The following is a 27780-nucleotide window of genomic DNA, read 5'->3' as shown; positions in this document are numbered from 1 at the left end:
TCAGTAACAAATCCAATTTTGTGCATCCATACTATCCATGTTTTCCTGTGATTTGTATATATTGTCTCACACCTATGTACATGCAAATTGACAGTTGGCCTTGTAAACCCGTTTGGGCTTGTTACCATGCTAACATTTGTTAATCAGCATTCAAGTCATTAGTTTTGCAGGTAATTGGTCGTAAACCAAAATGTTAAGCTCAGTAATGGTGCTAGATGAAAGCTACAGGATCACCAAAGTTATAATACTTTATCCTGAGGGGCAGATGAAATACAGACCCTACAGGATGTTATGATGATGTTATAATTTAACACTGAAGCATTTTATTTGTGTAACCACTAGTACAAAAGTAATAAGATACTGTAACTATAAACCTAGAATTCTAAATGTATCCTGACCTGATTGAGTTTATTTTAGATGCACATTATTGAAACTTTACACATATTTAACCTTGACTATATACTTAGGTTTGCAAAAAGGGAAATTTAGTGTAAAGCATTCACACAGATGACATAGATTCATCCTCTGCATAGACCTGAAAGAAGTCTAGCAGCTGTTTATCCCATTTCCATTTATTTGGCATTAGAGGTAAATTCTGCTGAGGTTTTACATGTCTCGTAAAAAAGCCACAGAATCAAGTTTCACTCTATTAAAAGACATTCCACCAAGATTCCAATATCACGCATATCATCTTGTAACTTCCTCCTAAATCAGAACAGTAAGTGGGACAGTTACTTTTAGGAAACTCAGTGAAGTCTATCTGGCTTCAGTCAATCAGCCAGTCAGAAGCCCGACATCAATCACCTGTGTCTGCTGTCTGGTACTGACCTGAGCAGGAAACAGGCCGGCGGGAAGAACTCGCTGGTTGGAGTCCTCATCAATCAGTAGTGCACCATCATGATACCTGAGCACGTCAGCCCACGTCTCCACAAATCACTGCTCCAAAATCTGAGGAGAGAATATGAACACCGCCTGTAAGTCTGTGAGTTCATTTATCTGTCCACTGGTTCCGTCTGTCTGCTTGTTTGGCACTCTGTAGCTTGTACGTATCAATACACAAACACACACATGCTATATTTCATGTTGATGTAATAATATACATCATTCATGACATGTTAAATTGCATTCTCATTAGCTCCTGATGCGGGCACAGCTAGACTGAACCTGTGTATCAAGAAATGTTAAGGAATGGCAGGATGGCATCAAATACTCTAGTCTTGCTAATTACAGATATTGATAATGCCTTATTTCAATCATAATTTTGTTCATTTCATACTCTACACTGTACCATATTTTGGCAAGAATTGTTAAGTTGTGCAGTTCTTGGGCGGCAGTTAGTGTAAAGACAGCATTTAAAGCTGTATTCAAGACTTAATTGCTCTTTACATATTGCTCAGTCAGAAATCCAGACATTGTTTCACTAATTACCCAGCTATTAAAGTGAACAACTGGTGCCACAATATGCAACCAAGTGCCAAAACGCTAACAAAATGCCTGTAGCTAACTAAAATCATTAGATTTCAGCATGTGAAAGGATTATTTTAGCAGCCTTTGTATACCAGAGAGAAAAGGTATATTGACAAACTTCAAAATTGTCAGTGTATCTCTCTTCTCTTTGCTTATGTTGGAGAAATGATCCCACTGAATGGCCAGAAATGAAATGCTTTGATTTTTTACAACTATTTGATTGAATCACCAAGTAAGATCATTATTTAACCTGACAAAGATCAAAACTAGGCCTTACATATTTAGTAAGCTCTGACCTCTACAGTTTGTCAAATGTCAAATTCACAACTGTAACTCATGATGATGCCATATATCTTACGTTTTTCAGTTCAGCAGCTTTAGAAAACTTAGTTCTGGGCTCTTCACCCTGTTGGCAGTGCATCCAATTGCAAAGCAGCTTTTAGTCATTTTTCTGTTTTTTGGTAGCAGACCGAAGTGACAAGGAGACACCTTCATGTAATACAAAGTCAATCCAGTGTGGGTGGGACTTATTGTGGTCTGACTGTATTGTTTTCTCTTTGTAATGCATGCATTTAGTTAACTTCTGTACAGTCACACCTTGGGCTGAGTGATATAACAATTATGTACGATACATCGATGTATTCTGAAGCAAATATTAACATCTTTTTCCAATACTAGATTCAATTGAAAAGCCATAGCAAATGGCTTTTGAACAACCTTTTAACTGTTTTTAATTGTGTCAAACTACAATGGATTTAGGCCTACTTAACACTTTTACAGTCATGTTATAGTTTGTGGCCTGTGCTGCAAACCTCTTCGCCTTTTATTTTGTTCACAGTCTGTTTTTATAAAAGTGCTAATGACATCTCAAATGTGGCTTTGATTTGCAACTGATCATGTAGCCCATATCATAGAAAATAGAGAGATGTAGATCGTGTATAAACATTCAGCCTGAAAATACTGAGGCATGAATTTTTGTTCATATCACCCAGCCCTAGTCACACTTTATTATTTGGGTTTAATAGGTTTACCTTCAAAGTCACTCTAGTTTCCATTTCTTTGAGTTACCAGTGCTGAGGGTGCTGTTGCCATCTTGTCAGGCTGGAGCAAATGATGTGACCCCTAAAGCAGAGCCTTTTAATACAGGAAGTGGCCAATGAGACTGTACCAAGTGCCTGTCACATCATGGGGGGGATTGGGATTTATAGTTAAGAGATTTCTTTATTTCTTTTAAGTGTACTAGTTTGTTGGTGCTGTTGTTTCAATTAATTGCTAGAATATTTATACTACAAGACCCAATGTCCTCTTTTGTTTTATTTTGATTTTAGGTGTTGGTGTTTGTTTTTACTGATAACCCCTTTTAGTTAAGAATGGTCTGATCAGCTGTTATATATGTTCCCATTTGGCTTCAGTTTGTCTGATTAGTTTCATTCATGGGCTGTCCACACCAACACAGGTATTTATAAAACTGTGACTCTTTGCTCACGGTTTGGCCCCTGTAACCAGAGTTATCTGTAACCGGAGTCCAGGGTGAACTTTTTGGAAAAGTCCGGTGTCAGCAGTTATGTGTGGACAGGATAACCGCAGTTATTTTGTCTCGTCTCCATTGTATGATGTCACAGTGTGCGACGTAAACAGAAAACAGCTGTGTTATTACCCGATCCAGTGTGTGCCAGAGACGATTTGAGGATGGACCTAAACAAAATACTGCTGCTATTTAGCAGCAAATCAGCACTTTGTGGCTGTATCATACTAGCTAACGCTACTCAACCACATCCAGCAACAGAGGCGCAAGAGTGTGCTATTATGGAGACTGCTCCTGCTGCATAATAGTCGCTTGTTGTTGTTTTTCCGGTAATGATGTCTTACTGCCTTCTGATTGGCTACAATGGCCTTACAGTTAATAGGAGTTATATCGCCACCTACTGCTTTGGCATGTGTATTACATTGCTTGACAGTGGAATTTGCGGTGTCATGTGGACGGAGGGGGCGGCACGGTGGTGTGGTGGTTAGCACTCTCGCCTCACAGCAAGAGGGCTGCCGGCTCGATCCCAGGCATGGGAGCCCCCCTGTGCGGAGCCTGCATGCTCTCCCCGTGTCAGCGTGGGCCCTCTCCGGGCACCCCGGCTTCCTCCCACAGTCCAAAGACATGCAGATTGGGGACTAGGTTAATTGGTAACTCTAAATTGTCCGTAGGTGTGAATGTGAGCGTGAATGGTTGTTTGTCTCTATGTGTCAGCCCTGTGATAGTCTGGCAACCTGTCCAGGGTGTACCCTGCCTCTCGCCCGATGTCAGCTGGGATAGGCTCCAGCCCCCCCGCGACCCTCAAGAGGATGAAGCGGTTAGAAGATGAATGAATGAATGAATGAATGTGGACGGAGGTATTTTTATTACACCGCTCATATGGACGCAGATTTTTTAAAAACTGGAGGCCAAAAAAGTTCGGTTTTAAAAATACCCGCATTCGTGTGGACTAGGCCTCAGTTTATAGTAAGTTAACACAGCCTGAGTTGAGTTATGTTTAGTGGACCTGTTTTATGGGCCCAGAACTTTGCTGCTTATTATTAGATGCATTTTTGTACAAATAAAAACCTATTTTCTAAAAACTGTTGACTTGAACTGTAAAATATAATATAATGTAAGACCAAAATGAATCTTCTAATCATGTTGTCATGAAATCCACAACCCAACAGTTGCCTTTAAAATGTAAAGAAGGTAACTTCTGTTGAGTTTATTCAGCAAAAACATCTTCATTAAGAATTCCCATTCATACTTATCCCTTGTCTGAAATTATCATCATCTCTCCAAACCTCCAATTTCCAAAAGGTCTATGATTCTCGAAGAACACGTTAATCCTTGACAAAAATCAAGAGAGTGGAGCATAAAAAATCTGTTTTGGAACAATGCTTGCAGCGACCTGCTTTTCTCTACTGCTTATCAACTATTCAGGTAAGACACAAACTGAAGTGATGTACTGTTGTGCTGCTTAGTCTGAGAGAGAGGGAGGCTTCAGCTGTACAAATAAATAATGTAATGCCTCACAAGGTAAGACATGTTTCCTGCCTAATCAACATGACTTCCTTTGATAACTAACTGTGTCAACATCCTTGCCCTTCGCTGTACGTCTCGCTCGGCTGCTACATCTTCCTACACAACACCTTTCTGATGCAGCACGGCAGAAACCGAGAGGATAAGAGACCAGGAGAGAAAGGAAGCACTGTTTTCCCTTTAAGGAAGGAAAGCTGCGTTAACAAGTACAGGCCCGACAGGAGACTCTAATTAGGATGTTGAAACCTCTGTAGCTTGTAAAGCCCTCTGTTCTTGCTTGCTTCTCCTCCGCCAGGCTGCCACGTTGTGGGTAACATTTTAGAACGTCAATAAATCATTCATTACCCAATCATTTTGAGGCAACAGAGGAGTAACCGTAAATAAACAAAAGGATTGCCCTTAAGACTGGCAGCCTGGGGTCAGGTGATGCTTTCTAGCTGAGCAGACGTCTCTCAGTTGGCTTCTGCCCCATGAGGCATTGAGTTAAATGTTTACAGTTCCATTTCGTGATTATCTACTCTTTTACTTAAGCAATCAAGTGCTTAAATGCTCTCATGTACCTCAAGTTCCTCTCAATCATAGTTCATTAAGGACCACTTAAGTCAAAGAAAACTTAAATTACATTAGTAGGGTTATATTTGGTGGTATGGCTCTGTTCTGGTGAGCACACCTCTCTGCCCTTCCACATGCAAATGATGAAAACCTGAGGCAGAGAGGGCAAACCCCCCCTGCCCTTCCATGCACCTACAAGGAAAGCCTAAGGCAGGGAGAGCAGCAGCAAAGACACCCCCCAAGCTAACTAACCTTGCTGTAGCACTTTCAAACAAACATGCCCCTTCCCCAAATTTGGTATGGCTTTTTGTGAGATAAATCAGAGATAGTGTCAATGTGCATACTCTTGATACTGTATTGTGTATAGTGGATTAATGTAGAAGAAGGAGAAGGCCCATATAGGGAGATGTACCCCACTCCATCTGATTGATGATGCAGATGTAGTCAACCTGACATATTTGCTACCTAAGCATGTGTTGGAAGTGGACAACCACTTCCAGTAATAATGAAGCACTTGTTTCTGACTCTCTGCTTTATACCAAATCTCTTCTCATGTTCCAGTAAGTTGCCTTTATAGACTACAAGACTGTGAGAAAATGAAATATACTGGAACACACTTGGCCAAAAGAAGAAAACAGGAAATATTGATCCAATTTAACGGTGGGTAACAGGATATTGTGTTTTGTTGAATTTCTGACTAGTGCCAAAAGCCCGGTAGCATTGTGTGTATTGATCTGTCTGGCTGTAAACGTACTTCAGAATCAGAACAGAGAGTTTGTGAGTACATGACCTGGCAGAGAGATCCATCTCATCTATCTTGAAACACAGTCAGGTTGATTTAAGGCTCCTCCTCATCTGATTTCAACGGTTTTATAGACAGTCATAACTTTCTTTTTTTCTTTCCCTCTGCCTCATCCTGTCTTTTAGATCTGACACTGGAGGTTATGACAGTGGCACATCTGTATTACACAACTCTAATGGATCAGATAGTATCTTTGTATCACCACATATTTTTAAGCCCTTCCCTAGGTCATATATATTCTAATGAAGCCAGTACTTTAAAGAGTTGGCTTCCTATGGATTGGTCAGACCTTCTGAAGTGGGGTTGTATCACCTACAGTAGACGGCGAATGGCAGACACCATGTTTGAAGACTCGCTAGCAATGTTCTGCTATGGACAGTGGGCAGCAATAAAGCATGTTTTAGCCACCTGAAAAAAGTCCCACCTAAAACAATCAATGTCAGGTATGTGTTCGCTATACTGAGATCATTTTCACAGCAGCTATGGCTTAGAAGGTAGAGCGGATCGTCCACTAATTGGAAGATCAGCTGTTCAATACCCGGCTCCTCTACTATGCATGTTGAAGTATCCTTGAGCAAGATACTGAACCCCAAATTGCTCCCAATGGCTGTTCCATCGGTGTGTGAGTGTGTTAAAAACTGAGTAGCAGGTGGCACCTTGTATTGTAGCAAAAGCCACCAGTGCGTGAATGTGGCTTGTAGTGTAAAAAGAGATTTGAGCGGTCAGAAGATTACAAAGGAGCTATACAAGTGCAGGTCCATTTACTTTACCTTTCCACCAAACAGCGATTTCCGATGGGGATCTGGAGCCATTATATTACTTTCTTCAAAGCCAGACTTCATTGAAAAAATAGTGATTTAACACAACTGAACACAGGAGCTGCTGACCTATCGCTGCCTTAATCATTTTTTTGTGTGTTATTGTGTGACTTTGGTAAATTCGAATCAGCCATTTTAAAGGAACACAATAACACAAACTAACTGACTGATCAAAGTAGCTGTAGACCAGCACCTCCTGTATTCAGTGAGACGAAATTATTGTTTTTGTCAGTGGAGTCTAGTGGCTTTGTAAAGAGCATAGATGTGGAACTGCTGCAGTTGATGGCTGTCTAACGGAAAGATAAAGTAGTGAAAATAATCTCAGTATAACATACACTTAATCTGTTACAGATTTTTTTAGATGGGACTTTTTTCAGGTGGCTAAAATATGTTTTGCTGCCACCCCCCATCCAGAGCATTGCATTGCTTAGCTTTCATTTTTGCACTCCTGCCACTTCTCCAAACTGGGGGTGACAAACATCTACTGTAGGTAATACACAAACTGTGATTGAGTACCTCATACAACCCCACTCCAAGAAATCTGAACTTTTCCTTTACCTAGTGATCTGAGTTACAGTACGATGACTGGATCAGGTTAAGAGAAGTGTATATGCATGTGTGTTTGTGTGCAGATGATTGAGAGAGGGAGAGAACTCTTTTGGCAGGCATGATTTTCTCTTGCACCCATCTGGCCGGCACTGACATTTCCTTTGAACTGAACCCTGGGAAAGATCAGTGACACTTCTTTGGGAAAAGCTTTAGGAAACCCTCTTTGCATGAGCAAATGCTAATGCTTCACTGTACTTAAGACTTATGAGCACAGGGGGACCTATTGCCACACAAGAAAAGAGCCAATTAAGGCGTATCCCCGAGAGTGGTGGGGCTGGAGACTGCAGGGCGTAGGGCTGTCATGCTCAGTTGAGGCTTTTAGAGCGTGGTTTGGCGTGCAATGTGACGGCAATACTGGGAGAGTGGCTGAGCGATGAGAGAGGGGAGAGAAATGGGGAATACTTAGACACTGGCCACCGTCAGTGAATTATCATTGAACCAAGAAATTTTCTCACTATTTCCTCCTGTCCCCCAGTGTCTGGGTGGTAAAGCACCTTTGATTGATCCAGTATAATATAACTGTACAGTCACTAAATGACTGTTGCTTCAAATAGAGGAACAAATAAATGAGTCTGTTATTTTGAGGAAAAACAATAAGGCAGAAAAGCACTACTTAAACTGAAAATCAAATGTAAGAAAGAAAACTTTACATGTTGACATCTTATGAAAGCCTTGGTTGAACTACCAACTGGGCAGCTGCCCAAAGGCCCCAGAGCTGCCTCAGGCGGTAGTTTGTTTGTCTTATTTTGTGATTTTGCTGAATTTGAACTAACCTTTTAAAACACCAAATTTACACAATAACACAACCAAGCTACAGATTGAAGCAGTGGTAGATCAGCAGCTCCTGTGTTCAGGGAGGTAAAATTACCATTTTTGTCAGTGGAGTCTGGCTTTGAAGAGAGCATATCTCACCTCAAGTTGTGTGAGAGTTTGTAAACAGATGTTTTGAAATCGTTTTGCTGTTTTTTAACATGGGCCCCTATAACTTTAATTCATTAAGAATTTTCTCCATTTTTGGATTCTTATTTTACCGAAGGCATGCAAGAAAAACAAAGTTTTCTTCAGATATTCAATGTAACAGTGGGTGTGTAATAGATACACAAATGATGATTTATGGGATATTCCTTCAAACACATATAGGAAGACAGCAGTTCTTTACAGGTAGTTAATGATCATATTGTTTCTACTGTGTGCATAAAGATATTATGAATTCCAATATATATTTTTTCTTGAAAAAAAAAAAAAAAGGTTTCCCTAAGAATTGTGGCTGATAGACCTGATCCAAATTCTGAGTGGAAAAATAACTGTGATTCTCATTTTGACCAGAATCACATAGCCCTATGTGAATATTCCTAAATGGAGTGCTTTATCAAGTAAAGGCAGAGTAATAACAGTATCTGATTGGATTCTGGTTGTCTACGGAAATATTATTATTTAACGGGAATTATATACACAGAGTGCGGCAGGTGCAAAGTGTGTGCGGGGGTTACTGATGGCCCAGCAACCTACATCCTGGGCCCCTCTAGCCATGATGAAAGCATCTTTGCTTGCTATAAAGGTAATGATGCACCTGAACAGACTGATCATGTGTAATCACAGATTATTCATAGGCAAACATCACCACCCTGTGGCCAAGGACAGGTTTCACTTAGCCAAAAAGAGGGTACATGATCCTGCAGAGAGTGGTTCCCTTACCCTGCATCCCTGTATAAACCACAAGAAACAATTTTACAGTTTAAGATCACATTAAGTAGAATATGAGATCAGCGCTGAGTCTTGCTGTAGGACCTCAGTTAGAGAAAGCAGCTCCTGAAGCGTTCTCTGTACATAATGCAGATTCTAATGAGCTTTTACGGTTTTAGTGTGTGTGGGCGGTCGTCTGTGTGTGTGTGAGGGGGGGCAGAGGAAGTTAAGGTCAACGCAGACCTAACTTTAAATTGATGAGACCCTGTGGTGCTTTCCCATCAGATAAGAGCCTTTGAGATGTCTGCGGCGATGAATCAGTGCCATCGACACGACCATTTGACAAGAAATGAGACGTAGCTTAATGACGGTCTGGCAGCGTTTAATGGCTAGTGGAGACACACTACTAAAAGATGGTTTAAACGATGACTCATTTTATGTGTCTGAAAAGCGCTCATCTGCTGCCTTAAGTGGAATGTGTTTAACAACGCTAATACATTCCTGTGATCTGGGAGATGAATTCAACTATTGATTTTTTTTCCCCCCTCGCCTCCCTCAGTTTAATCACAGGCTGGGCCACCAGAAAGCACCCAGACACTTTGAGCAGCGCTTCTCATTCATCCAGACACTGGTTTCTACATTGATTCACTGCATGTTTCGGATTAGCCAACTCATTAGTCAACAGAATTAGAGATTTTCAGCTATTTGGAATATTACATGCCTGAGTGGGGACTTAATGGAGAGCCCAGTGTCTTTGAGGGAAGAGGAGAAATGGTTTGATAAGCCAGTTAAAAAAAAAAAAAAAAAAATCGACTGCATCTCTTTTGTTTGATCAAACCTTATTTCTTCTCTAAGCACATCAGTATACTCATTTCATACCACTGGTGCAGTGCCTGTTCAAAGCAGGCCTGTTTGGAACGGACAGACTGCTTGGCCTGTGGCATTGCTGCTTCAGTTTCCTCGAGAACCACTCAGACAAACAACTTCACACTCGACACTGCACTTCTTGGGACCAGAGCAAAACACCTGATCCCTATATCTATAGATTTGTTATGATGTTTAGATGTGAAAAATGTTGAATTATGTTGCTATTCTACCTCAGTGTACTCAGAAATAATGTACAACAGGCTTCCTACCGTGTATTTCTTCTCCAGAGGAAAACATTGGACTACTACATTTACCTGACAGAAATATGTTACTGGTCACGCTGCAGTTTCAGATTGTACTCACAAAATATGACAATTAATATATGATGCATTATTATTCATTGAATTAAGTGTAAGTACACTGTGGGGCTGGGCGATTAATTGGATTTTAATTACAAGTTTGGCTTCCCTCAATTTTCAAACAAGATAATCGAAATAAAACGATTTTGTACCGCATGAGGAGTTTACCAATGTTACTCCCGTTTTGTCTTTTATTTTTTAAATCAAGTGCATCCTTTCCCAGCAGACATGCTCGGCCCCTGTCCCCAAAGTCCAAACAGAAGGTAAAACAAACTCTCTGGTGTGGAAACACTTTGGTTTCGCGGAATCAGACTTGGAACAAACTACAATAAAGTGCAAGATGTGTTACATGGTCATTGCTGCACCACAAAAACACAAGCAATGTGTTCCAACAACTGAAGTCTACTCACGATGTGGTGTATGACCAAAAAGGACAAAAAGCACAAAAAGTTAAAGGCCCCGCTGGTCCTGCCACTGCATCACTGTCTTATGAGGTATTATGAATAGTTAAAAGTTTTAGAATACTTCCGGGAAAAAAAGTACTTCTTCTACAACTACAAGTACCCTACCAATACTCCAGTTACTCCAGTGGACGTCCCCAACACCTCCTTCACACGCTCTATGGATAAGGCAAGTCTTAATTTTGTCAAACTGGAAACAATCAAGTGCATAATGAGGGGCTACCTGAGGAAATCTGGCATGATGTGGAATCCCTTTTTCGAGTATGTACAAGAGCTGGACTTATATTATATTCCTGAATGAATGATCATCTATTTTACAGACATTAAATTGTGATGTGACAGGCAGTTGTCTGACCAACAACCATTATATTATTTTTATCATCATACACGTATTTCCACATATTTTTATATTTCAATTTTATTACATTGTTGTCTTGTTCTTTGTCTTGTTCAGGGTACTGATTTGGTTTGTAGTATTTGTCTTGTCGTAGTCTTGTCTTGGTTTTGTGTTGTTCTTATTTTACTTACTACTTACTTTTTTATTGTGTCACTATTGGGATGTCCAAATATTACTGTGCGTTCTCTCTGCTCAATTTGGAAAATTTGGGGGGGAAAAAAGAAAACAAACAAAGGTGACATACATTAAGCGGATGTATTAATTTCCAGATGGGCATACTAGTCATTTGCTTTGACACAAATACCACCATAAAGTAGAGCATAGATTTGATTAGCAGAGGTATTTTGGGAACATTATTAGTGTTATATGTTTGTAACTTAACTGCAGACTTACACAATGAACGCAGGTGATGTAGAGCTTAGATCGGGCCCAAAAAATCCAGCCTGGCCCGGCCTATCCCTTTAATTGTAATAATGAGCTCAAGCCCGGTTTAAACCCGACATTTTTTTTAAGGATACGAATGTGGACATTGAAGGCTGACTCATGTCTTTCTTTCCATGGCAAGCCTTCGTCATGTGCCTCTTAAGTGTCAAGGTCCTCATCTTTTTGCTCTCAAATACCATCATTGTGCTGCACTTGGTACACTCGACAAAGCCGACACACGTCACTGTCAACAACTCACCAACAACTCTCCATAGCCTCGGTCTATTATGAGGAGCCCGACCCGTCCGAGCCCAAGGATAGTGGTGGGAAATTACGGCCCGACCCAGCCCACAGGTTTTTTTAGTGTCTTTTGATGTCTGCTGTGTACACTCTGGCACCTAGTTTCTACCTTTTTATAAAAATCATGACCTCACCTTGTGCCTAGAAACACAAACACAAAAATAATTAAATACAGGCAGAGGACATAGTCTCCACCGATAAATACACCGCCACACACTAGTGGGTCATATGTAATGATTGAGAGAGATTACTTTTGTATAAATACACAGAATCTCTTTCAAGAAAATCCTGCACAATATACCTTTCAGAAAAAGAAGAGCACCTTCCTGAACACAAAATGTCTTGAGGATTCAAAGCATCTCCGTAATTTTCACTAAAATGACTTGTAAACCCGTTGCCAGTTGAATAAGAGGTAATGAATTTTCCTATAAACGGCTACAGCCATCTTGGGATTGGTTTAATTATATCACATTCTCTCTGTGATCCATCAGGGGGGTGAACTAAATCTCTCTCATCTCATTAGAATTCCATGTGAAGCCTTTAAATGTACAAAAACAAAAAGCACTGATCTGCTGCAGTGATTCCTTTAGGAGAAGAGGAGATCTGAGGAGATATGGAGAGCAACTTCACTGTCAGGCTCAAAATACTAAAAAGACATATAGATGTCGCAGCTAAAAACTTCACTACAGCCGTGATGCTCGTATATTTGCTTAAAATGAAGACTTTAATGTGTTACTCTAGGATGGCACTAACGTTTGACGACTGTGAACTTCTTCAAAATGTTCTCTGAACTGGTCATATATTGAGTCTTAAAGGAACTGTAGGTGACATCAGGAGCATATCTATGATTCAGAGTCTGAGGCAGGATTGTCTACACACGGCTCTCAACATGGAGGCGGCTGAGTCGGAGCCTGATTTTGAAGCTAATGGTGTTAACTGGAGGGCGTTAGCTTTTACAACGATGCTGTCACCATTATCAGCGGTAGCCAATAGTCGAATGTAACAACATACATACTAACTGTACTTAAATGCAGATTTGAGGTACTTATATTTTGCTTGTGTATTCTAATTGTACGCCACTTTCTACTTCTACTCCACTACACTTTAGAGGTAAATATTGCACTTTTACTCCACTACAATTATTTGGAAACTTTAGTTACTCACTTTACAAGTATCTACAAACCATGTAGAAATATACAAGTACAGCATAAACGATTAGCTGATTGATTCAAAAATGGATTGCAGACTATTTTGATAACCGCTTCAGTCATTTTTCATCCAAAAACATTTCATGGTTCTAGCTTCTCAAATTTGAGGCTGCTGCTATTTTAATACTGAAATACGTTTCCTAATTGTACTTACATACATTTAGCAAAGTAAGAGGTTTTTTTTTTTTTTTACAGTGTGGTCTTGCTTTTAAGGATCTGAGACCAGTTGTACAAAACACCTTAAATTTTCTCCTTAAGTATGACACATTCTCCTTAGTTAAGGGACTTACACAGTTGCACAGAATCCCTCAAAAGGTTTCCTTAGTTAAGGAAAAATCACTAATTTACTGGGTAGAAAGAGATTCTACAGTGGTAAAAGTTTCCATAGAGATTGTTTGTTTGCTTGGACTCACTCTTGTGATGCCTGTTATCATCTCACAAAGTTGGCTTAGAGTTAGATAGTGAAAAATTGGCAGAAGCATAGAAGACATAGACGCATATACTACAAGATAAATCTGATCCCGAAATACCAGGAAACAGAAAACGAATGTAGGAAGAAGCAACAAAAATTAATTTAGTCAAATCTATCGTGTAAAATCAAAAGCGTATCCATAAAGATCCGTTAAGACAGAGTCAGAGGTACCTTAAGTTTTATTTTACCTTGCTTTGGTTGCTAAGGTCTTTTGTTAAACGGTCTAGGGATTCCTTAAGTATAAGACCAAAACAGGGAGAAAACCATAAATACTTGAGTGAACATTTTAAGGAAACGGGAAAAAGGAGAAGACTTAAGGGTGTTATGTGCAACCAATTCTATTTTGAGGAAACCTTAACTAAGACTTTAAGGAAAATCTTAACTTAAAGTATTTTGTGCAGCCGGCCCAGAATACTTCCTCTGCCTCTACCACTGCCATTAATTGCCATATGAGCACAGTATGGAGCGGTGGCAATTAACTAGCGAGTGGATATACACACAGGGACTCATGTGCACTAACATGCACGCTCAGCGGGACTCTCTACCATAACAACGAACAGGGAAGCTCAGATCACACACACAGGTCTCACACACTGCTCAAAATGCCATTATTCCACTGTATCTGTACATATTAAATGTGATTTACTGCCATATTAAGGTTCTGAATGTCATTTGCAGAACCTTTAAATCCAAAAAAGTTTGCATTTTCTCATCCAACAGCACGACCTCTGATAACCTGCAGCATTTTCTTGTGCCCTGATAAAGTTAAGATCATTAAAAGCAACAGCCCTCACAGGCAGATATACTGTAGCCTAATTCCACACTGCCATCTAACACAACCACAAAGCATTTCAGTGCTGAACACCCCTCCACCAGACCATTCGTCAAAAGGACAAAGTGCTCTTTGATTACAACTGCTGTGAGCAATGCATTACAGCTGACAAATGGCCTCCCACTTATCCCTCTGCACCAGCACTATGATAAAGCTCCATCCTCACACCATGTCTAATAGGAGCCACTGTCACCTTATAGAGACCCAATTTAACACGTAACGTGTGGTGTAAATTGAATGATGATGGCTTTCTAATGGGCGCACAGTCACCCCGGCCTCTGTGGTGCTCACTGTGGCGTGATCTGTGTGCGTTTGCTGCTTTTGTGAAAGATTTGTTGCTTTTAGGAAATGGTTGGGTGCATCAAACTCTAACCTTTGGGCAGGTGTGGACGAGAATGGATTTTTTTCCCATGTGTGATACAAAAATACTAACAGAAAACCACGCAGAGGATGTTTTTGTGTTTTCTGTGTATTGACCGAAGTGCTTGTCCTGATAGTTTGCAGATTTGCCAGCAAAAGTGGAAGAGGCTGGTGGAGAGCTGACAGCTGGAGGCTGATTGTTGATGAGTGGTTGATCGCTACAACCCCTCCTTTGCCACAATCTCCAAATACACACACACACACTTTCAGCCACAGGATCTGCCCATCACTCTGTCATTGCTCCCCATGAAGCACTCTCAGAAACTGAATCAACACTTTAGCAATCACAACCCTTAAAAACAACAAAAGCTCCATTCTCTGTTGAAGGGCCCATCACACACAGCATGACCGACAAACACAATATCCTGGTTCAGTATTGCAACCTCTTTTGTATTTAAACTGAATAACTCAGTGAGAGGAGAAGTGAAAAGCAGCGCTGATGTAACACCTTTGGCTCTGCAACAATAACAAGTCAATTGCCAATCTGGGATCAATGTGTTTAAAACCTCGACTACACTTTAGATTATCTAATTCTGTGAAGTCCTAAAGAGGTGATGTGCTATTTTCCTGCCTGTGGAGGATGGATAGGGTTGAACAAGAAAGCAAATCAATACAGCATAAGAACCTCTGCACTAAAACTTTTATCAAAAACCCAGGGGCCCACTGAAGCAAACGTGAATGAGCTAAGCTTTAGATAGAAGCTTACTGCAACGAGTGCAGGTGTAGTTAAAGTTCCAAACACACACACACGACCAGCTTTAAACCTCATGTAGCCAATTTGTAGGACAAACTCATTAGATGACCTGGTCTGTTCTAAAAAGGCAAAAGACCTGAGCTGAGAAAAATGGCTTTAATGTTGTTTTGGTGTCCAGCTACATGAATTGCAGGTTTAATACTGGAAATGTGTCATTTCTTTTTTTTCAAATGATGTTATTTATCTGCAGAAACTTAACTATTAACCCTTAATCAGAAATTAAGAACTCTGCCTTTGCACTGTCTGCAAAATAACGACATGTTATGCCAAGGCAAAAGGTATTAACTTCCATTTGATATCTCACTTTGTTTTTAATTACAGTGAACTATATGATAATTATGATCTAGTTATAATCTTTTGATATATCATTATTCACTTAACATAATATGAAGAAGTATAAATCAATCAAATTGTAAGGTTTTTAAAACCACTTTACTTTGATTGTCATTGGGACCAAATTGGGTTTACTAATATATGTACTGAATTAGGGCTGCCCCCTTATAGTCGACCCATATGGTAGTCAACAAGAAAGGTCATTAGTTGGCAAGATTTCATTGCTCTCTTAGTCGCGAAAAAAACCCTGGCCAAACTCTATTAAGAGCTACGCCTTGTCAAAATAAATCAAAACCTTTATGACTGGACCATGTGGGAATTTAATTTGAAAGGACAGACACAGGAAGTGGCCACACTCAGCAGTCAGACAGGAGTCAGGTTAATTTCCAGGGCTGGTACCTGCGGTTATTCCACAGGCTAGTTAATAACATGTCGGGCAGGAAATCCAAAGTGTGGGATCATTTTGAGAAGGTGAAGGACGAACCCAAGGTGATATGTAAACTCATCTTCATTGGTCGACTACAAACATGACGTATCATCTGAAACATGGAAGTAGCTACATGTCCATTAGCCCACAGCATCATTAACAGGCGGCTCGCTCAGTGTGTGATGTGCACTTGTAGATAAAATATAGGCCTATATTAATGAAGGTTCATTAGTACGGTTTTGTATTTCTCTGTAATGTAGCACAGTGTTAACAATGTTACCGACACTATTCTTTCTCACACTTTCAACTCAAACCATCGTCAAACCCGGGTTCGACTCCGGCCTGTGGCCCTTTGCTGCATGTCACTCCATCTCCCTCTCCCCCTTTCACACTTGTCTGTACTATCAATCAAAGGCTAAAAAATGCCCCCAAAAATATCTTCAAAAAAAAAAAAAAACAGTGTCTCTGCATCCATTAATGGCTTGACTGTTGAAGTGGAATTGGGGTCCTACAGCAAGTGGAAATATGCAACCCAGTCACCTGAAGAAAATATTGGCATTGTATGTTTCTGCAAACCACAGGTACTTTACATTTGCATGTTTCAAACATGTCATATCAACATTTCTAAAGCGACATAGTATATGAGCTGACCTTGTTATCAGAAGGTGGAGGGAAAGGTGGATGGTGTGTCAACCACACCTGCCAAGCTGCAGACCACTGTTCGAAACCAGCAAACAACAAAACCAGTTGCTTTATAGCGAGTCATTGCCACAAAAAGGGTTGTTTTTTGCAGAGACATAAAAGTGGGTATTTTAATCCAACATATGTTCTTCTTCTTACCATAACCAAGCTGTTATTGTGGCTAAACCTGACCACATGTTTACCACAGTGCTGTTGAAATTTAAAGTTGAACATATCTGCTAATAACACATCCGTGATTTGCAGAAACGTACAATACTGACATTATTCCTGGCGACTGGGTTAGGAAATAAGGCTTGTGCATGTGTATAAAACACATTTGCGCAGTTTTAGAAATCTGATGAAAAGAATGTGTGTACATTTCTGTCTTTGTGCCCAGAGTTTAATGCATCCAGTTGAACTCATTTCTATTATTCTTAAACATCTTGGAGACATCTGCAGGATACCCACATGATGGTCCAACTATTTACACAGTATATTCTTTTATGCCGTGTAGGATGAGTTTGTATGGTCCATAAAAGTGACAAATTCTCCTCTCAGGAGTGGAGAACGAGGCCAACTGAAACATTACAAAAATCCGTACCGGATCATTTTTCCCAGTAAGATGTCCCCAAACAACATTTGCAGCTGTGTTGCACTGAATGATCTTACTTGTCTGGAGGTGTTTATTCCATCAGTAGACCCTGGCAGGCTAGTTTTCCAGCTCCTTTCCACTCAATAAGCCCTTTAAGTGACTACTGCTGCTGCTGGCAGTCATCGTCAGATATACATATAAATGTCAAATGTAAAATGAAACCATCAGAATCTCAGCGAGGAATGTATTTAAAGAGGCCAAATGAAAACATCATATAAAAGCTTAAACAAAATATCATCACCCAGACACCTACAGACACAGATACAGTACATATATATACTGTAATACAAACACAAAAGCACATTTGTTTCTGTCCAGGAAAGGGTTCAACTCTTGAATTCTCTAAAGGACAGGACCAAATTCTGTTCGAGGCAGCATCGGTGAAAAGACGGAGTAAATTTCTCTCTCTCTCTCTCTCTCACTCTCTGATCTCAGTGAGCAGGGCCTCAGGTGAAGACAGCTGTCACCCTGATCTACAGCCCCCGGCAGCCTCAGTAATGTAGGCCAAATTGCCTGAGTCGCTGGAAATGATGCAGTCATTGTGGAGGAAATTGGAAATCAATTCTTGTCATCACTGAACATAACTCCCTTTTTTAGGAGAGCCAGGGCTCAAACGTATTTGTATAGGCCACGGCAGCTCCGACAAAGATACCACTGTGAGGGAAAATGGAAACGGATAGGAGCAAGATGAAGAAATGAGGAAGGATACAGCTAGAGGGAGAGCAAAGTAACACTGGTAATGTAAACCAAATTCTCGTGTCAAACTTTACATGCATCCTGGGCTAATCTACACCTAATCATTAGTTTAATAGAAAGAATAAAATGAATGTTGATGAGGTTTAAACACCCTGAACAACCTCTAATCAACATTTGACCTCTAGAATATTAATCTACAAATACAGACTCGCTGAAACAACACAGGTTCCTCTGTCGCTCCGCTAATCTGTCCTCAGGGTAGAGAGCGCTCATTACACAGATTTCTCACTAGTAATGCTCAGTAGTTCTCAGTAATGAGTTTTCTTAACACACTGTAAAATCTGACAAGTTGAGCTTACTTTAAAAAATCTAGAAAACCAAAGCCTTGAACAAGTTAAGTAAATGTTGCTAATAGTTTCAAGTTACATTTACTTTATATCTAATTGTTGAGTTCACTAAAAACTTTAGTTATATTTACTTAGTTGTGTGAAGTTGTTGCAATTTAAAAGTGACAAGCGACTTTAACTTGTCCTTTGTAAGTGTTAGCAACTTATGTAAATCAAGTTAAGGCTAATTTATAATCCAGTTTGTACTCCCATTGGTCAAATTTTTTTAGCAACAAATATAGCAACAGTGCAGGAGGCTGCAATAATGTACTTTTAAACAGAAGCAGCATTGTAGACGGCGGTGGTCTGTAAGACCACCATGACGTAGACGGAAAGTTTTTTTTTCGCTTTATCACTGGTTTATTCTGTTCTGCCATTTTTTTAATGTCTTTGTCGTGTCCTAAAGTCGTATCTTTCTTGAGCTATGCTACACTCCCCCCGTGATGTCCTGTGGTACTGCTCCATTTTGTCTGTAACCAAAAGTGTTCAGAAAACCTTCACAAATATGGACAAAGTAAATGCGGAGTACCAACAGAAGGCTCCCTCTGCGTCCTTCATTCAGCTTACATAAGCTATTAGTCTGACTTATCTGGCAGTTGTGTTTACTCAGTAGAATTTAGGAAACGGATTGCCTTACATAAAGTCCTGAAAATAATGATGAGTTCGCAGGATTATTTTTTATCTTAACAAAATGCCATTCTGCACCAAAATATGCATATCATGCATATGCTTTGAATTGTAACAAACAAAACAAAACACACTGTAGGTGTTAACATCATGTTATATCTGTGTTCTACTGGTTGCAAACTCGTTAATCACATTTGTTTATTCTGAAACAAGATGAAAAGAATAGAACTTGCAGATATCCTTACTTCACCACATTCAAAATCCTCTTTGTCACGACACAAAATACATCTTTTAAAATATATTTCTATCGATAATATGATTTGAGCTTGTTTTTGTGTAATCCCAACTCCCACTGTAGGAGTAAATTGTCTGCCATGTAAAGCCAAAGCTCATAATTTATGTGCTGTCCAATTGTCAAGCCCCGACCTGAGTGCTCACACTATGCGTGTAAATTAGACAGTTCCATGGTCTGTCAGCCCCTGTGAACTGTTCTGGCTATTGACAGTTGTCAGAAAGATTTGTTTAAAGCTTTGGGTAGGTAGAAGTTTGTTTGCTAGCAGAGGTACAGTTCACAAGAATGTAGAGAAAGAGGTCAAAAAAAGAGGTTAAAAATGAACAAACTACTTGGGCGCCCAGTAGCTCAGTGGGTAGAGCAGGCAAACCATTAACAAACTAGCTGGGCATAAGCTACATTGTACAATTAATGACGTAAAGAAAAGGGCACTGATCTTGAGAAATCAACTCATGGCTCTGCATCAACTGTTCGAGAGCCTGACAACGGCCAACCAAAATTTCTGACATGTCTGAGTGCCAGTCAGGAGCAGTTGATTGGGCTATGATGGGTCATCGCTACCCCCTTTACACTGCATGGCAACTGACGCCAGACGAAGCTAAAGTTCGGATGACTCTAAAATCAGTCATGCAGCTCAAAAACTGAGTCAGAAACAGGTTCAAATTTTACAGTGTGTGCCTAGCTCAAGGCATTCATTTTCCTAAATTCTATTGAGTTACAATAACTGTTGAGTTAAGTTGGGCTAACTTGGTTTAATTGACTTGCTAACACTTCATTTGTCATTTTTAAGTTGCAACAACTTCATAAAATTAAATTCTTATGACTACATTTGCTTAAATGACAAAGTTATATTTACTAACCTATTTTAAGGCAATCAGTTTCCTAGATTCTTTTAAAGTATGATCTTGCTTGTCAGAATTTACAGTGCAGATTCAAAGAACACTCTTAGCGAGACCAGGATTGGTTTCCTGGAGCTCATCTCGACATTGTTTACAGCTCAGTTTATTTCTTCAAGGAGACTTTCACTGTCCCAGGAAGATAGTGAAGTTAAGTGCATTAGTGAATAGTAAATCAGGGGAAGGAGCTCTTTTGTGGACACAGTAAGTGTTGATATACTGCATGTAACTCATGTAGGTCATAACATAAGGCACGACACAGTACAGTGCTTCTGGATGCTGAGCGCTTCATAAAGATGATCCCAAGGGCGCCTGGGCTCAATAAGAAACAATCAGCAACAGCGGCACGCCCTCCCCAGCTCTCCTCCATCTTCCCACAAGGCACTGCTCCGAGCCAGCCCCCATCCATTATGCATCAAAACCCGAGCTACAAATCTCCTCAAATAGAACAGAGTGTCAGGCATGATAAAGAACAATCGACCAAGGGGAGGGAATCAAAGCACTGAAATTCCCAGGATGAAAAATATTCCACTTTGCTCTCTGATGTTGTTCTTTGTTTTTCTTTGTTTGTGTTGTTATTTGAGTTGTATGTTCATGTCTCTCGTGGGATGCTTGCCGAGGCGCAAGTCATCCGTCATCCTAATTGGTTGTGTTTAGAGAGCAACTGTTGTGTTTGATAGAGAAGCTTTCCCACTCCTTCTGGTCAAAACAAAGCTGTGGTTCTGCTATCAAAGATGGATAGCTAAGTAAATAGAAGTAGCCACAGATGTGATTATCCCGGCCTTGTCTGTTCGTCTGAAAGTTTTTTAGCCTCAGTGTGTTCAGCTGTTGTAATCTAGCATCCTTCATCTTTATACGCCTGGAGCACAGTCAGACGCAGCTGGGTGGAAGCCAGCAGCCGCTGCGTCTGGTTTTAATGAGATTACATTAGTTGAGATGTTAAGATACAAGGAAAACTCACAGGGTGGCTGCCACTCTAAGACAAAACAGTTCCAGTCCCTTTTTTAACAAGATGTATTGGTAATAATGACCTTAAATGCCTTTTTGAAAGAAACTTATAAAGCATAACGCTTTGCAACAAAACCACAGAACAAAACACAAGGAGAAGAAAAAAACTAAACACAGGAAATGATGTTTATCTCTGCAAAAGTGGATTCCAAGAATTTGAGCCAACATGTAGGTAATAAACCGAACAAAAACACACTGTGGTTTCCACCACAAGAAACTTTAGATGCCACACAAATGTAATTCTTGTGCCAGATCAGTTCAGCCTGCAATGAATAATACAATGTCTAATCAAAATATAATTTGTTCACAGAAAAAAGCTTTTAGGGGAGAAAGTCTGGCTAAATATGAGGTTGGGAAACAGATGGAAAACAGACCTCCCTGAAAAGAAGTGTAATGTTCAGCTGAAATTAGGGGGAATCAAAGAAAAGAGCTCAGAAACAGGACTTGCTCAGCATTGTAAAATATATAAAAATCATGAAAAATAGTTAAACTATTTGAATTTAACATCCAGTGTGTAAGATTTAGGGGGATTTAGTGGCCATCTAGCTGTGACGATTGCAGATTGGAACCAGCTGAAACTTCTCCAGGTTAGAATTTCTTCAGTGTTCATCATTCAGGAGGTTTTTACAGGGAGCTAAATTACCCGCAGAGGTCTCTTCCTCTCCAAAACAGACCAAGTGATTTAACCTCCCCCCCAAAAAAAACCCCACATATAAAGCAGTTTCACATTAAAACTAGAATTACCACCTAGCAGTAGTATACCTCCTCAAACAAGTCACGTTGCTATTACAGTTTACATCCATGTCTGTTAAAAAATGGATGCTTCACACACATGCCCAGCCCCCCCAGAAGATCAGTATCTGACCTAATGTCTCCCCTTGTGTTCTTGAGATGTGACCTTGAGTAACGGCGAGAAAAGTGTTTTATGCAGAACGTTATGATGTCACAGTAAAGCTGACCTTTGGGTGATAAAATGTTATCATTTTATCCGATTAGACATTTGTGTAAATTTCTGTCCTAATTAGCATATGAATTCCTGAGTTATTGGCAAAAATATGTTTTGTGAGGTCACAGTGATATTGACCTTTGATCACCAAATTCTAATCAGGTCATTGCTGAGTCCAAGTGGATGTTTGTGCTGAATTTGAGGAAATTCCCTTAAGGTCATCTTGAGATATCGTGTTCACAAAATGAGACGGATGCAAGGTCACAGTGAGAGCTGACCTATGACCACCAAACTGTTATCAGTTCATTGTTAAGTCCATGTCGATGTTTGTGCCAAATTTGAAGAAATTCCCTAAAGGTGTTCTTGAGATGCCTCATTCATGAGAATGCGACGGACAAGGTCACAGTGACATTTGACCTATGACCACCAAAATGTAATCAGTTTATCGTTGAGTCCAAGGGGACGTTTGTGCAAAATGTGAAGAAACATAACATAACAATTCTTAATTTCAGGTGAATATACATTAAAGAAAACACATTTATGATATCACAATCCATTTCTGCCAATATATCTCCCCAAATCCGACACACTGAGCCTTGAACTGAATGGATAATTTTAATGGCACACAATGTGAGCTGAGTGACATTGCCAAACTGTTTTCGAGCAACTCTTTGAGGTAGACTTCACTCATGAGGGTTTACAGTGAAGGACAAAGCCAGCCCCTGGTGATATATTGGACAGCAGGGAACTATGGGAAATCCATCTTTGTCAATCCACTACTTTACATGGTAACTGAATTGCTCATAACGGCCCATTTTTCACTCCATCTAATCTCCCCACATCTTCCATTTCCTCCCACCCTCTCCTGTCAGATGGACATTTAATGGCACTGACCAACCATCATTCATATTAATGTGTATTATCCCAGAAATCACATCACTTTTTACAACCTGACTCTGACGCTCATTTGGTCATTAAAATTTTAGATTCATGCAGGTTTTGGAAATGTGTCATAAAAAGTTTGCCAACTTCTTTTAACTTACAAAACAGTGACAGAGGACTAGGTGGAAGTCTGCACTTTACTGAGCTTTGCTGCAGTGAGGAACAACAGGTGAGGACAGTCACTGTGTGGACTTCTCCTTAACTTTTTGTGACTGTGTGAACGATGAGAGTTACAGAGAAAAATTCAAAGTACCCTGAAGTGCTGTAAAACCTGAGGCTGTGGTTTGCATTCTGTCTACCAATAGTCAGTGTTGTTTTCTTTTAAGCATGACCACAGTCATTTGCTGGCCATAACCAAGTCATTAACCAGGGGGTTATCTCTGAGTCTGAAATGTGAAGCCAGTCCATACATATATATATGTATATATATATACATATATATATGTATATATATGTATATATATATATATATACACACACATATATATATGTATATATATGTATATATATATATATACACACACATATATATATACATATATATACATATATATATACATATATATATATATATATTAGACAGTTGTATATGATCACTATGGTTACCGCTACAGGCACAGGCACAGCTAGCAGCTCCTCTTAGGACCCCCGTACATTATGGTGTGTTACAATTACATTGGAAGTCGGAACTCGGAGCTCCAAACAACGTAGCCTCCGAACTGAGCGCTTCCCAGTTTAAAAACTGGGACATGGAACATGGAATTCGAAAAAAAATGGACAGTTAATGAAATGAAACGAAAAACCCAACGTTTATGCTTGTAGATGCTAGATTTCAATGCTTTTCTGACTTCAAAACTCTGACTTACAAATACAACTGAACGCACCATTAGTCGTAACACAAACACTGGGCTATCAGTGGATCATCTGTACAGTGTCATTAACCGAGAATTACGTGGAAAATTGAACACCTTGCCTTCCCAACTCAGCAAGGATCTGCTTGCCGTGGATTGATCACTGAAAAGGCTACTGCCGCTGCCTGTGCTGCAATATAAGTTAGCCTAACTAATGAACACTGATACTCTTTTTTACCTATGTGTGGTTGGGACAGTGGAGGGGACGGATCGGGGTCACTATAAATCTGTCTCCCCATCCCCAGTGCCATCTGCGCGCATGTCTGAATGGACTCTAAGTGAAACACCAACATGTCAAGTTTGTAAGCTTTTATTTTGAAGTGATGTCATAAGTATGAAACAGACAGTATTTAACATAGCCCTAGACCTAATGACTACGGAGAAATCTGGACCCTGTGGCTGGACCAGTTGGGAACCACTACGTTACATAATTAACTTAATGACAAATGCTATGGATCATGGTTTGCATTTGCATTTTCCTAATAAATTTATGGTTTCAATCACTAGTTTCAAGTCCTCTTCAATGCAGCGTGATGTTTATTTTGTAAATTATAGTCACATATAGAGTTAAATAGACCATAAAGCAGGGTATGCTTTATGGCGTAGCTACCTTACGATTGACAAGTTGTCCTCTGGTTCTGGTCAGATCTACCCCTCGTTCTTCCAAAGCTGCACCCTCGCATCCAAATTTGGTATATTCTGGCTCCAAAAAACCAAGATGGTGACAGCCAAAATGCCAAACTCAAGGTTTCAAAATGGTAGTCTAAAAACCAATGTGTGACATCACAGTGGCTAATCCGCTTCTTTTATAGTCTATGGTTTTGAGACATAATTAGGCCCCGCAGTATCATGAATAAAAGTCACGTAACTAAAACATCAGCCTGTCAGTTCTCTTTGGGCCGATGCTGATATTTCATTTTTAAGCCATGATACTAATGACAAGCCACAATTCTCATGCATCCCTACTTGCAACACTGATATATGTGGCCCCTTAATAGGGATGCTAGATAAGAAAATGCTTTTAAATGTTTTTATTTGTTGATTATATTGGATGAATTCACTTTGAGGGATTAACACCAACACATGACATTTAGCTAAAGGAAATCTGTCTAACTTCACTGACGGCCATTGAAATTCAGTTCAAACATACTTTTCTCGCCGGTGACGTAGAAAATAAATTCTGGGTACCTAACACTCTCATGTTGCTAGTTTATTTATATATATGTTCTCTTTTTGGCCAGATATTTTAATTTATTTGTGACTGGCAGTGGAACACCGACCACTTCATTTCTTCACTCTGTCACTGATATGGGTAGGAAAACTGTAGCAGACCTCATTAGAGCGTTACACACATGCAAAGCAGAACATCTGGAAACCTGCAGCAGCTCGGTCGGCTCAGTGTGGCAGGTGTGTATGAAAATGCACATATAAAACACAGAGAGAGATTTAAGTCACACTGAAGTCCTCAGGATCAAGCCCTGACTGTGCCTCCCACCCACACAAACACACACTCACACACACATACACACAAATCGCTGTGGATGCTACCTTTCAGGCCATTCTCCATCTGCTTGGCCCTCACCGTGGCTGAAGCCAAGAGCTGCAGCAGCATATGTCAGTGTTTGGATTGGAGAGCTGAGCTGAGCTCTCTGGGTCAGCCTTTCATCTGGTCCTTTGATGGGTCTTGCTGGCTCTGCAGCTGTGGATGAGAAGGTGGATAGGACACACACTTCAGAAGTACCTTTGAAACGTATCTTGAAAACTAATAGGCAGATTTTCATGAAATTTGCTGTGGATTTTCAAGGCGCCCAGAGGACAAATCCTATTGATGACAGTAAACCATTGCATGTATTTATGCAGTGTATTTCTTTGAGCACCACTGTACCTACGAATCATGAATTGTATAGTTTAATAACACAACCTATTTTAACATGTAGCCTTCATATTACCACTCAAATATCAATCTAAGCACACTGTATTTTGTTATATCCACCTACCTCACTGTATATAAAGAAACCCATTACAGTAATTATTTCCAACATGTTTTCACTTCCACCTTGTCAAATACTATAGCTTGGTCAATGGCTCTGCACTTCAAACTACAACGCTTAGGTACTCCTCTCACATCACTTACTTTACTTATCTATGAGGACAAAGCACATTAATCGACATATCTGTAAATGTGCCAGTGTTACTGAGTTCACTCCATGTTTAGTGTCTTTTCAAAATAACCTTCAATGTTCACAGGAAATGTAGGTTTCGTCACTACTACACTACACTACTTTAAGTTAAGGAAGCCACTTGGTTATGTTTAGAAAAATGATCATATTGGGGTTAAAATAAGTACGATTGTTACGTGACATAAGTAAGTTGATGACTATGTCATATGGCATATGTTCTGTATGTTATGTCACATTGACGATGCAATATAGTTTTTAAAAAAAAGTCCAACGCCTCCATTTAAGTGAAGCCCCATCCATTTCTGTGAAAGCTGCTCAGTGCCAAAAAAGTTCAACTTCCCAGGTATGAACTGCCCGGATGTTCTGCATCTATGGGCCAATAGAGCACGCGCACTAAAGATTTCCACCAGCTGAGCTGCTAACTCAGTGCTAACTTCTGGTTTAGCCCTCCATTAAACTGAATGAGGATGAAATAATTTAATGGTGTTACTTTGACTTTTAAGCAGGTGTTCACCACTCTCTGAAGCTTTTTTCTTTCTCCTTCTCTTCAGATTCCCAAACCAGCAGATCAGAACAAACATTAAAAATGATTCAGTAAAAGATCAATAAAACAAAGTCTTAACCATTAAAAACAGGCTTTGTTGTATTCTGGGGTGGATGGTGTTTGTGTTATCCTGCTACTGCAGTTTATACAGATTTGTGATGCTCACGTGTCTTTCACAATGTCTATGGGAAAAAGTATTTTTGGGCCCAGTAACCTCATGTGACAGAACTGGAAGTTGTAATTCCATGGTTTGGGCAGTATGTAAAACTGGTTTCAAAGCCCAGTGCTGTTCGTCGGAGCTTGCATAGGATATGAACAGCAGCCTCCTGAGTCTGTGTTTGTTTGACCCATCTGCCACACCTCCCTCCCTCCCAACCTAGTCATACTTTTTGCTCTTTAAACTACGTCATTGGCATGGATGGGTTTACACTGGGGTTAGTTAAAAGCCCGGTTTGTCTCATACGGCTTGGAATCAGACGCTGACAGCCACTGAACAAGCTGCTGTATTTGATGCCCTGGGGAGGGAGCTCGGGATAGATCCACTGCTTCTTTGCGTTGAAAGGGGTCAGTTGAAGCGGTTTGGGCATCTGATCAGGATCCTCCTGGGCGACTCCTGTTAGAGGTGTTCCGGGCACGTCCAACTGGTGCGAGGCCCCGAGGTAGACCCAGAGCATGCTGGAGGGATTATATATCTTGTCTGGCCTTGGAACGACTCAGGATTCCCCAGGAGGAGCTGGGAAGAGTTGCTGGGAAGAGGGACGTCTTGCTCAGCCTGCTGCCCCCATG

This window comes from Epinephelus fuscoguttatus, linkage group LG12 (assembly GCF_011397635.1).
Source record: "Epinephelus fuscoguttatus linkage group LG12, E.fuscoguttatus.final_Chr_v1".
Lineage (NCBI taxonomy): Eukaryota > Metazoa > Chordata > Actinopteri > Perciformes > Serranidae > Epinephelus > Epinephelus fuscoguttatus.
Note: the sequence above shows the minus strand (reverse complement) of the source record.